The sequence below is a fragment of the Cupressus sempervirens genome, chromosome 6 (genome assembly GCF_028749045.1).
Source record: "Cupressus sempervirens isolate cs-2001-9-10 chromosome 6, ASM2874904v1, whole genome shotgun sequence".
NCBI lineage: Eukaryota > Viridiplantae > Streptophyta > Pinopsida > Cupressales > Cupressaceae > Cupressus > Cupressus sempervirens.
This window is the reverse complement of record NC_143123.1, coordinates 273761268-273775312: the sequence shown is the minus strand read 5'-3', so window position 1 is coordinate 273775312 and position 14045 is coordinate 273761268. Positions and strand designations below refer to the sequence as shown.

General features: G+C 36.3%; 1 pseudogene; it reads right to left on the bottom strand.

Moving 5' to 3' along the window:
• The window catches only part of LOC149552292 (aspartyl protease family protein 2-like), a 48114-nt pseudogene that overhangs the window by 10572 nt on the left and 23497 nt on the right, over positions 1–14045 (bottom strand).

Sequence of the window (14045 nt, the reverse complement as noted above, 5' to 3'; positions counted from 1 at the left end):
AGGAAGATGGGGAGGAGCTTCCATATGTTGCAAATAATATATGACATTGGTGTACCAATCACATTGGTCCATGTCACATAAGTCAATTTTGAGATCATCATTTACCAAATTTATTTGATTTGCCTCTAGATTAGTTTCAGCCATGAGTTTGACAAACCTTGACCTCTTACTAATTTTGTTATTTGTATATCAATGTTAAATTCCTGGATTCTATTGATCCATCTACACCTCCTTCCTGACACTTCCTGCTGAGAGAATATATCCTTGACTGTAGCACTAGGTGCAAAAGTGACAACAATAGCACCTACCAAATAACTTCTGAAAGCTTTTACAGCCTTTACCAAAGCATATGCTTGCTTTTCATTTATTTCATACTTCAGTTTAGCAGGCTACAGGGACTTGCTGAAAAAGGCAATAGGCTGCTCATATCCTTCTTGATTTTTCTGTAATAAGACTGCAGCTACAGTATGGAATGATGCAAAAGAGAAAATATGCATGGGCTTTGCATAATCTAGGGTCCTCAATACTGGAGCATTCTTTATTGTAGTTTTTATATCTTGGAATGCTTGTAAGGGTTCACCATTCCAATCTATAACAGCTCCTTTCTTGAGCATCTTTGAGATGGGTCTACTAATTTCAGCAAAATTGGTAACAAATCTCCTCAGAAAATTGACCTGGCCAAAAAAGGACTGAATTCCTTTCACATTTTTTGCTTTGGGCACTTTTTCAATAGCTACTACCCTCTCAAGATCTATTTTTACCCCATCCTTAGACACTATGTGTCCTAATAACTTTCCTTCTATGACCCCGAATGTGCATTTCTTTGGGTTTAAAGATACCCCATATTCCAAGGCTTTTATAAAGATTTTTTCCAAGTGTTTGCAGTGATCCTCAACCTTGTTAGAATACGTTGTAAGATCATCTTGGTACACAACCATAAATTTGTCAATATATTCATGAAATGCTACATCCATGGCTCTTTGGAAAGTAGCTCCTGCATTAATCAAGCCAAAAGGCATCTTCACATACACATATGTTCCCCAAGGGGTTGTGAAGGTTGTCTTGAACTGTTCACTTTCTTTTAATAGAACTTGATTATATCCAGAAAAGCCATCCATCATTGACATCAATTCAGAGCCAGTCACTTGTTGTAACGTGGCTTCCATATTAGGTAAGCCATAATTGTCCTTCAGAGATGCAATGTTTAAATTTCTAAAATCAACACAAAGCCTAATATCTCCATTCTTCTTCCTAACAAGAACCAGGTTTGAAACCCAGGTGGAATGCCTGATTGGTTTGATTATTCCACCATCTCTCAGTTTTGTCAGTTCTTCTTGCATTTTTGGGGCAAGGGTAGGATTGATTGGTCTCAGTTTTTGCCTAAACGGTCTTACATTTTCCTTCAATGGTATGACATGCTGGAAAAGATCCTCCCTGTAAGCCTTAAGGTCATCATATGACCAAGAAAAAACATGTATGTATTTTCTAAGTAGGTCAATCAATGTTTTCATGATTTCAATAGGCAAATGTTGGCCAATATAAACCCTTTTAGGAACTTCATCAGTACCCAAGTTTATTTCTTCTAACTCCTAGGGTTTGGGGTCATTTACTCTAAATTTTACTCTGTCTTGATTATCAAAAATATTTTCCAAGACTACTAACCCCTTTGGCATCTTATTTGTTTTTAATTGCATTATTTCTTGACCAAAAATAGTTTCCTTCCCATTTATGGTTTCAATCAGTCCACTACAATCCATCTCCTGACCGTGATACTTGTCTTCATTTAACAAAAAATTTGTAATATCCTTATCATCTTCAAAAACCTGCCAATTTTCAATATTCTTAGGTATGGAAGGCCTGTTTTGCACCTCAATCTAGGAGATTCCTACAAATGATATTTCTTTTGGCTTGATGGCTACATTTGCCAACAGATCAGCCATCTTATTTTGTGTTCTATCTCTCCATGCGATCCCAAATGCATCAAAGAGTTCTATCTGATCCCAGACTGCATTTCTATATTGTTTCAGTCTCCTATTTTTTGATGAATAGGTTCCTTTGATCTGAGAGATAATTAGTTCAAAATCCCTTATAACATATAATTTCTTAATCTTGTGATGTATGGCAACTTTGAGCCCTAGCAGCAATGCTTCATACTCTGCAATATTATTAGTGCAGGCAAACTTCAAGGTGAATGAATACCTAAAAGTATTATTTTCAGGGGACACAAAGACTACACCTGCCCCTGCACCCTCTTTAGAACTAGCCCCATCAAAGAACATTGTCCATAATTTTGGTGAATTCATGCAACATTCAACCTCATTCTCAATGATAGCAAGTAAATTTTCAACTTCCTAGATAATTAATTCAGCCCTGAAAGCATTAATCCCAGTATCTAGGAAACAAGTGGTATCTGTGTCAATTTCTTCACCTAAGATGTGGTTAACCCATGGTTCCCTATTTAGCCTGATAGCTTTGTCCCCTATATGAAAAGTGGCATAAGTTAGATCACATTTTAGGCTTCCCCCCATGGCAGCACTCCATTTTCTGGAGAGTAACATTCCATAATGTGGAGGTATATCTACCACAAGGACAGACATGGTTAATTCTACTTCAGGATATGCAGCCAATTTGAATGGTAGGGCATTTATAGTACCTATGATTGGGACTTCTCTAGCATCCATCCCTCTGCACCTACCTTGCTTGGTATCTACCTTCAATCCTAAGGCTTCCATTACCTTGAAAGGCATTATAGTGTTGGAAGCTCCTGAGTCTATCATGCAATTTTTTAGGGTCTTCCCTTTTATGATCAGACTGAGGAAAAAAGGATCAATATCTTCTATGAATGCCACTGAGGAATCATCTAGAAACATTTGAGGAATCTGGGATATGATACCACTGTCCTCTATTACTAATGGGGTCTGTTGGGGCATAGTTTGGTCAATAATAATATTATTGTTTGCTATTCCACCCAACCACGACAAAGCCTTATTCTTATGTTCTTCAATTCTAAAAACTTCAGACAGGGGCACTTTTACAGTAATTTGAGATAACATGGATATCATATCAATAGGTTCAACCACTGTAGGTTTTACAATAGTACTCGGAGTCAAAGTCTTTTGAGCAGTAGGCACCACATTTTGCTTTACAACATCCAGTTTTGATTTCTTCGGTTGCACAACTGGTTTTGTTACTTCACTTATCTGAAATTGAACCTTCTTCTTTGGTTCCCATTTCTTACCCTTGTTCTCCTTGATTTTAGGCATATCTACATGGACTTTCTTGTCTTGATCATTTATCTTATGAGTGATGTCCTTGATGAAGACACTAGATGGCTTTCTTGCATCATTTTTTATTGTTCTATTTCTCAAATTATAATTTCTATGAACTTGTGAAATCATTTCGGCTGTAATTCTATCAATTTCCTCCTTAGAGGGCATTCTTAGACTTGTGAGACCCACATCAAAAAATGTACTGCATACCTTATTTGCATCATACCCTTCATCATCTGAGAGTACTTGCTAATGATGTAGCTAGTAAGCAATTCTTTGGCTAGTAACATCATTTTCAGGCTCTTCTGAATCAGAATCTATCAAATCATCATATATGCTCACCATATTGTAGCTTATATCGTCATGGCTTTTATCTTTAGTTTCTTCTTCAGCTTGCACTCCTTGGGCTTGGGAAAATGACTGAGCAACAGCACAATAATTAGCAGAATGAGGTGATTGGCATATAATGCACAATGGTACATCATCATTCATATTTATAGTGTTCCTTTGCAGGGGGTCTGGAGTACCCTTGTCCTTCACATTTTGGGTCTGGTTGGAAACTGGTTTACCATCTTTCCACTGAGTAGTATAAGGGTAATTTTGCATCCTAGGCTGTCTATTGAAATTGTTGTTATTCACAGGGGGTCTTTTAGCAACATGTGGCTTATTGAAACTAGTGGGATTCATCTTCTTGAGCATTTCTAAAACCTGGCCTATAGTAGGTTCTTCAGGCTTTTTTCCTATAGGGGTTCTGTCACCCTCCCTTTTATTATTGTTCTTAGAATTAAAAAGTTTAGGATCATCCCTCCTACCTAGTTTGCCAGATGCCTTTCTATTATTTTCTATATTTACTGCAACTCTATAGGCATCTCTCAAGGTTTTAGGATCTTTATCCCTCAATTGATAAGCCATTTTGCTATCAAAAGCATTGAAATAGGTTGTGAGATAGACATCTTCATTTAACCTCATGAATTGAAAAAGTTTGTACATACCCTTTTGGAATCTCACATTGAAATCAAATGTGGACTCATTTGGATTCTTCTTGATATTGTTGAACTCGTTCAACATAAATCTCGCATTGGTATTGTCCCCATACTGCTCTTTAAACAACTTTTCCATATCACTCCATGAGGTAATATTGTCATCAAGCAACCTCTTGAACCAATCCCTTGCATCCTCTATTAATGAATGCACAAACAATTTCATTACCATGTCGTTGTGTTCAACTTCATAATCATTCAACATGTCAATGAAAGTCCTCAAATGTTCTTCACCAATAATAGCATTATTTCCAGAAAACTTAACCACTTTATCCCTTAAATCAAATGATATGGGATGGGGGGCACCAGGAATACCAGCAAATGATATCTATGTGTACTTTTCCAAGTATATAGGTTTCTTCTGAAAACCAAGGACATTTGAGGTGCTAGCTATATTAGCTTGACTCAGGGGAGCAGCTTGGGACTATTGTGGTGGGACAAATGAGACTTGGGTGCCAATATTTGGGGATGAGTTAGGGGCAGATTGGGGGATTCCCTGGGTTGAAATTGTGGGAGCACTAACTGGTGCAGGATTTGCAGGTGGGATAGAAAAATTGGGCCATGAAGCCAATGCAGAATTAGACTTTATGAATTGGATTTTCCTTCTAGTTTTTGCAGCTTGAGCTTCATTTTCAACCTTCTCAAGTTCTTTTGCAAGATCTTGCCTCTCTTTTCGAGCCTTCTCAAGATCTAGATCTAACTTCGACATGGAGGGTTGTATAGGTTTGCTTGGTATAGCTTGAGGCTTGTTTATTTGGTTTCCTATAGCCTTGCCTTTCCCTTTATCTAGAACTTTTGCAGTGGGCTCTACAGGATCAACTTGAACAGGTTTATAGGCTTGAACTTGAGCAATAACTGATTCTTGCCTTCAATTTAGATGTTTCTCCTATTCTTTCACTTTAGCTCTCAGATTATCAATATCTCCAAAAACATCCTTATGGAGAGTTGTGGTATTCTCTTCTAATTTTTTATTTTGCTCTTTCAAAGCAGCCATCCTTCTTAATAGAGTATCTCTTTCTATTATGGCATCTAAGATGGCTTGCTCCTTCTCTTTTTCAAGATGAATGCATTTAGCTTCTTCCTCAGCAATCCATTTCTTCAAAAATTCTATCTCAGAGTGCACTTCTTTAGGATCTGCAGAAGTTGCCTCGGAATCAGCAGGGTCATCCAGATCTATAAGGTTTGGTTCTACGTATGGGGCTACTCTGGGATTAAAAATATTATCAGATGAACTCCTAAATCCTAGCCTATAATTTATATCAGCTACAGGATTTGGTCATAATGAAGCAACTCCCATAGTAGACATGTCCTTATCTTGAAAAACTCTCTCATTTGGTAAAGGGGTACTGAAAATGCCTCCTAAAAGTCTTGTAGTTTCGGATTCTGAGCTAAGCGAAGAAGACTCTCTTCCTATTACTGGTTGATAACGGGAATTGACAGATGCATTACCTCTGGGTTTCCAAGTAGGATTTGGATCTGTCTTTTTCTTATTTTGGTTCTTCCTACCACCTTGGGGTAAATCAGTATACATTGATACATCGGGATTGGCTCTCATGTAAGCTCATGTATTTTTCCTCTTGTCAGCCATATTTATCTTTTTATTACAATAAGCACTAGCTTCAAAACCTTGACTGAGTTGCCACCCTATTTCGGGAAAAAAAAAAATAAGACTTTTAGCTGATCAAAAGAAACTGACACACAAGTAGGAACAAAAATATACAGCACAGATAGACCAATCACTGATGTCGTAAGACTAAAACTCTTGCTTGTTTAGATAAGACACTTGGATAGGCTGGATACGTCAGTGTGTAGCAATGGTACTTGGGCTCTATCTTCTTTAAATTCTCAAGGTTTGACACTAAAAGATTCCCTTATAACCACGGGCAAGATATAGATCACATGACACACATGTAAACAGCAGGACCAAAGAAATTGCAGTACTTTTCACAGAGGTGTTGGACAATTCCCCAACAGAGTTGTCATTTTGTTGGAGTTATAAATGGTACTAAAACTACTAAGCCACAAAAATCTTAATACCATAATGACAGTACATACAAAATCTAAAGACTAGCCTACTCTTATCAACAATTGCATATGTAAGGTATTTGGACCCAACTTCAACAAAACCACAAATGGTTTTCTACTCTTTTGGCTCTACACAACTAGGGTGGGTATACCCAGGGATGGTTCAAATATGAAACTACTGTATGAGGATTATTCTTAGTTTCATTCTAATTCTCATTTCAAAATCCTCAAATATATACATAATTCTTACTAACTTGTCAAAACACATCCCATAAATAGATATGGCCAAGAAATCTTCTATAGATCTACAGACGTTTTCAACAACAATGGCTAACTGAAGCTAAAAAGATTTCATGCAGACAAGTGTTGGCCAACTTTGAAGATCTACAAGAAATAAAAGTAAAATTTGATTTGATGATGCATTTGAACAACCATTTTTAAGATACTTCTCTTTCAGCTGAAATAACTTTATCAGTGCCTAATCCATTGGGGTTTCAGAGTCTATAGCAAAATCTAAGATCTAATTTGTTGCCTTACAACAAATTGTATCAGTAATTCTTATTAGAATTTATCATTCAAAATCCTTTTCAATACTTAAGTAATCTTATCACATTCATCAAAGCTTTTACTTAATCCATTGAATTAACAACAATGATAGATGGATATACAACCTAACTAGGTTGCATTCAATTGCACAGGCTTTTACTCATACAACATCAAGGTAGCTAAGTATTGAGCAGGAGACAAAATTTAGAAAGAACTGATATGGGTACAGTTCATAGTTTGTATAAATTTCCTTTGAAAATGGTACATCCTTTTACAATAAACTCAGAATAGCCTTCAGAAATAAAAACAGTTCATTCTATCTTCATGTATTTTCAAAAAATTTGACAGAGAAACACATTACAAACTTGCCTTCAAAATTTGGACCAAAAACTAGACTGAGCACAATACTTAGAAGAAAAAGAATTCGGACCCTTCTTTAGCCTTGGGATCTCACTTAAATAGTGTGAGATGCAATAAGCTTAGGGCTAAAGAGAGTGACATGTGTCCTTTTACAAAAATTTGGTAAATTATCCCTTTTCAAAAGAGAGCCGAACAAACAAAACCAAAACAAATAAAATGGAAGGTAAATGACAGCTGGAGCATAAAATCTTCAATTTTGTCCTTTTCTCTAACTGCTCCCAGTTGGTAGCACTTTGATTTTTGCGATTGCTTCCTAGAAAAATATTTCTCTTTTAGTGGGCCAATCACATTCTTTAACTGTTGTTAATTCATCCACTGTTTTCTGCCACCTGGCATCAGTAATCACCCTTCCTTCTATGATAAACCTATTCACTTCAGTTTCAATTTTGAAAAGGGTATCAATTAGTTCATTGAAAACACATCCATCAATACCATCTTGGAGGATGGACACCATTTGTGGCAAGTCTATAATGTGATCAAAAGAATTAGACCACTCATCAAAATCTTTTAACTTATCATTAGAATCGATAACAAAAGGAATCAAAGAATAGAAACCATTTATTAGCATTTTTAATTTACTTTGGATTACTACCAACTTCCCTGTGAAGATTTGCAATAATTTTTTCACTTTGTCCATACCTTCCTTCACAGTAATAACTTTATTTAGGAGATCTGGCTTCTTGGCTAACAAGGGTATCAACCTGTCAAAAAATTGCATATAGGGTCCCCACTGTTGAAAAATAGGCTCAAGCCACCTAACTGCACCCATGCATACCTGTTCTACAGATTGTAGACTGACGAATGTATTATAAGTATCCTGAGATATTCTTTTCAGAATGTTGATTCTATGATTTAATACATTCATCAAAACAGTTTTCTTGGTATTATTGTCAACCTGGGAAACTTCTATTTCCACACTAATCACAGGCACTAACACTGTTGTTTCCATGAGCATTTCTTCTATTTGGGCCTCTGCTTCTACTTTGTGCCTTCTTTCTTCATCTTGTCTTGGTGCATGCTTTGCCTCTGCTGCTATCTTGAGCTGTTCTTTGAGGGATTTTATTTCTATTTCCAGAATTTTAATTTTTTCCTCCAACTCCTCTATTCTTTGTTTTTGTACATGGCTCATTTTGAGCTCTTCTTCCTATGTTCTCCTGATATCAAGGCATTCATTAAACATTGTAGCTAACTTATCCTCAATTTCATCAACCTTTTCCTCATTCATTAGAGAAAAATGTTTTACCAAACTTGAGATTTCCTTCCCAGTAGTGCTCTCCAATGTCCACACAATCATATTTCCCTGAGCAGTTTCTTCTATATCCATCATCTTAGGCTTCTTGGTATCAGGGGCCACACTCCATACTACTAGGGTTTTAGTGTCCACATTAAAACCTGACCCTCTTTTAAAACCTTCACTGCTAGTGGCTTCATAACTAATGGCCTTATCTTGTCTTCTCATTTGGTCCAACACAAAAGCTTTCTCAATATCCCAATGTGGTATTAGAATCATACCACTCCTATGTACTAATTCCCTAGCTTCTGCGGCAGTCATTGTTTCACTTTCAGGGTCATAAGCCAATAGTTTTTCAACTAACTCTTTATTTTTTTCTGGATCTTCTCCTGGCATGAGACTCAATGTGAGTTCATTTTGTTTGATTTTATAGAGAAAACTTTTAAATTCTGATGATTTAATAAAATCATCATCTTCCATGAATTTCTCAGATTGAATAAGCCTGTCATCCAACCTTGACGCTGCAATTTGCATGTCAGTAGAAGCTTTTCCTGCTTCAGTGGCCCTTTGATGAAAATAATTTTACCTAATATCAGCAAAATACTCACTACTTCCAGACATGACCTGTATAGCTCTGCTTACCACCTTTTCAGGGATGTGCATTGTCTTTTGTCTTTTATTTGCTTGTGGTATCCAGGCTGAAGTTGATGGCTGCTCTTCTTCCAAATCAATTTCTAATTGTGTATCTAGTTTAGGGGATTCTCTATTTACAACGGCTTCTTCTCCCTCTGGCTCATGAGGCATTTGTAACATAATATGATCAAAATCTTCAATCATTTTCCTCAAATTATTAGGATATGGGATTTTTGTATAAAAACCCTTAAAATTAGGGTTGGTCCTCTTCAGAGCATTTTCTACTTTCCTTATTTCTTCATATTTCCTCAGTAACTCATCTGCCTCCCCTGTTGCTACTATGTTGGCAATTAGGTCCTCTACAGGGATAGGCTTACTTGGAAGTAGAACAAAACCCCTAATGGTCTTAACCTCGTTTACAATGTAACCGTCAGGATCATATACCCTATAGGGCCCAGTAGCAAATTTATACTAACCTAAATAGTCACTCAATTCCTCAAAAGCATTCTTGCCTATTTCAAAATCTCCTACCTTAAAGGTTCTACACACAAAAGTAGGCTTATGCAGTGAGGGAGGGGTCATTTCTTTATTCATCAACAATAATTACCAAAAGAATTCAATAATGGCCAATCTAGGGGGTAGATATTTAGGCAATAGATGAGGAGGCTATGGGCATGCAAAAACTCTGATTAAAGTACATTCTTTAAACAAAAATATGCTTCCCCAGTTATGATCTAATTTTGTTTTTTCATCTAAGAAAAGGGGCCTAAGCAGAGTCTTCAAAACATTGGGTGCCCTAAAGAGAGTATGATCTAGCTGGCTCATAATAACAGAACTGAACAAATTGAAAAAAACTAGAGCATTTGAATAGAAGAAATCTTTGTGCCAGATATGAGTCCAGAGTTGCACGGGTAACTCACCAAATTCATCAAAAGTTTGATCAATGAAGTCCCCACTGATGTACCCAATGTTCCTATACAATATAAGGTGCATCAATAATGAGTAATGGTGGAACTTGAAATCTTTTAGTTCTCCTTTCTTAGTGTCACAGATCTAAATGTGCATACTGTCAATGATAAAGGCCACATAATCATACTCCTTATGATGAAAAGGATCTTGTATGTTGCATGCCATTAGAAAAAGAGAACCATATACACAATCCTCTATGCCATCACTTCCCAATACTTTGTGCAACCCATAAACTATGTTTTTGAAATAATTTTTGAACCTACTCAGAGGTAAAAAATCTCCCACCTTTCTTGGAATTAACCCTACCTTCTTAACTCTGTAAGGAATGTGCGACAGCATGACATTGTTTACAAAATAGGTTTTATTCCTATCAAACTTTCCTTGTAATTCTTCTATGTCAATAGGTACATCCATTTGTCCCATCAATCCAAAAGCTTCAATAAAAGAAGTTCTGTCCAATGTACATAATACACTCCCATTATGCCTGTGAAAAGTCCTAGTTACTGGATTGTATGACTTTATTAGGGCCTTCAATAGGTCAACATCAACGAACACTTCTGGAAAAATTAGTTTTGCCATATTTCTATTCCAAGGGTTACATACTGGCACATTTTGTATTCTATTCTGATAAAAGTACATGAAAAGATCATAGCCGGTAATTCTAGGGCATTCAGCATCTCGAACAAAAGCATAAGGGTCTCTGAATATATGATCAGTTGCAGAAATTACATTTGACGACCCTGGAAGAAGTTTTAACCAGTCTTCTGCATGCTTGTTCGGTTTCTTGACCCTTTTCTTCTTTTCTGTTTTGACAGCAATTTTCTTCCTTTTTCCTTCTGGTGCGACTTCTACCACATCATCACCCTCATCTTTGACTTTGAATTCTTCTGCGTGAACTTCTTCAACTTCTTGGTCGGCCATTTTTTTTACTTTGAATTCTTCTGCAACTTCACAGGATACATAGAGCTCTGTAGCTTTTAAAACTTCAGAACAGCACAGGAACAAGCTTCTTGAGGCTGGTAATTTAGATAAATCCTTGATGTTTTAATTATATATCTTCCAACCTTTTTAATAGATTTAGCATGCATGAGCTTTAAAACTTATGATCGCAAGTTCGTCATCAAGGTATATCAGCCGCAAAATTTGATTCTGATTATACTTTTCAAAACCTTACTTTGCTTGGTTACAGTAGTTTTGTCCTTTTTGCTTATCTATCATGATACATCAAAAGTTCTTTCTTATATGACTACCTTCCGTTCTTACGCTGAGTTTCACCTTCAATCTTCGTGATGCTAGAAAAGCTCTTGATGGATCTCTACGCTCACTCGGAGAAAGCTTCTAAATGCCCTAATCGTAGGAACGTAATGATGCTCTTACAATGTTTTACAAATCCCTTTTACATTCCTATGAAACCTTTTACCCCATAGGATCTCAAGCCCTGTTACTATGTATCTCCGCCTCTATGATTTAATATTCCTCATGCGAGCATAAAATGCTCATTCAAGCCGTTCTGGTTGCCTTTACACTCCTACGTGCACGTATCTGCGGAGACCTTGGAAATTCCTTCTACGTTGTTCCGCTTACTTCATTTCCTGGAGCAGCGTAAGGCTTCAAAAATTTATCTCCCACTCTTACGACTCAGCTTTATTCGTATCACCAGAGAGCCCTCTCAACTGCTATTACGATCTCACGTCTTCCTTTTGTCGTATGAGCGTAAACCCCTTTTACTGATTTTCCTTCTCGCCTCTTTACGCTTACACGCTGAGACTGGATCTGTAACCACAAAGGAAAGAAAAAATAGCTCTTCATTCATGCACTTAACCTACAAGCGTAAGGGCGTAATATCAAAGGCTTAAGTCATATGCCATGAGGGATGGGCCCATCTGACATAAATGTTGTGTCTCCATCTGATTTTCTATAACTGGGCCCTTCTAACACTTGAATAGGTCCCACATGATTCCCTCACCGCTAAGAACAAAGCTTTATGGTTGTTTGCAAACCTAAGAATCGTAGACACGTAAACACCATGAAACCTTGCTTCTGTGCTTACGAAAAAACCTTTACTCGTAACACCGTGATACCCTCACGTGCCCTTCAGATCATGCTTTACACCTTTATGCTACCCATTGAGGTGCATACGCGTAGGTCACATTGTAGGCTTCCCTACTCCTTTGCTCAAGGCATTTACTCGTAAGCCCGTACGAGAGCTTTTCCAGGCACGATAATCCTCTACGCCTCTTTGCTGTATCAAAAAGTGTGGCCACAGAAAACAAAAACAAAAGGCATTCCGTTGTTACATGAATTCTCACACCGTAAGAACATAGAGGACCAACTTAAAACATTTTACAACTCCTGATAAATTCAAAAGGGATGCCATCAATTTCAGACCTAGGACAATATCATGGGTGTTTTTAGGAGATCAACCTGGAGAAATCAATAGACTCTGATAACAAATGAGACAGGGCAAGACTTAGGGAAACCTAAGAATTCAAATGATTTATCACCATGATTTAAAAAAAAATTAGGTTTGAAAATCAGACCAACAATGACTTTCTAATATTGCTATCAAAGTTGTCATTGACAATTTTTGTAATTTTTTCACTTTGATGACTTGGAAAGTCATGATCACTCCTAAAGGGTCAAGTTTGGTTTCAATAACATATCTAACTATTGTGATACCCCTCCTACTAAGATTTTAAATGAGTGAACTAGAACATTTATGTTGAAAAAAATACCAGATCTGAAGAATGCAAGTTATTTTGTTTCTTTTTGGGATCATATTGATAATATAACATATGTTTTGACTTTATGGTAATCATTTTTGTGTTAATGCTCTATAGATAAAGGTGAATCATCCTATAAGAAAAAATCTTGCCATCGCAAAGAAGCTGCCAACAAAATATTCTAGCATGAGGATTCTTCTGAGGAGGAGGTTAGTCATTTTGTTGTGGATAATTATCTATAGAACAAAATCATGTTTCAGTGGAATCACAAGCTTATAGAATTTTGATGTTCAGTAGTGAACAAATGGTTAATTGAAATGCCTTATTTCAAATTGAAAATCAAACAAAAAAATTTGTGCTCTCTAAATGATGAAGACATTCATTGTACTTTTCTAGCATAACATTAATAGATATTTGTTTTTTATCTTTAAATATTGTTATACTATCATGATGTTTTTCACTTTATAATTTATTTTTGTACTTTTTGAAAGAGAGATAAGAAATTTTTGTTTAATATTATTCAAAGTGCATTATAGGAAACACATAAAAAACCAAGTGCTTTAGGAAAGAATAACTCAGTTGTAGTGCAGAATGGGTCTATTGCAGCTTTAAAAAATGGTAAAAAAGAATCAAGTGAGGACGAGTCTTCTGATGAGGTACTCCAAGGTTAAGCCAAGTCTTCAGTACATAATAAAGAAATTGAATTTCATAATTTTTTTTTTTGATAGTTGATTTGTTTATTTTTTTCCCATAAAAAATTACTTAGTACATCTCATCTTTTTTCTGCACAAGAGCTTGCAATTCTGAAGAATCTGATAGTGAAGAATCTAAAGAAGATATTGTACCAAAGGTATATTTGGTGTTCTTTTTTAAGTGAAAATGTGATTGGAAATTTTGTATATTGTCATATTTCACACACAAAAAAGTCAAATTGTAAATAGAGGTGAAGCCGTATGGATTTAAGTTTCTTCTTCATTATTTATAATGCTCTCGATTCCTCCTTTTTAGCTGTAAAAATACTTGTTTATTTTCACCTTTCCAGATACCCTTTACTAGGTTCTTGAAGATTCTAAAATATCTTGGGTTGACCCCACTCTAGCATGTCCTAACTCCTACTTGGTTCACAGACCTAACTCCTTTCCTTTTTCTCCAAGTTTTGGCTTTACTACTATGGAAAAGCAAGGGGTGT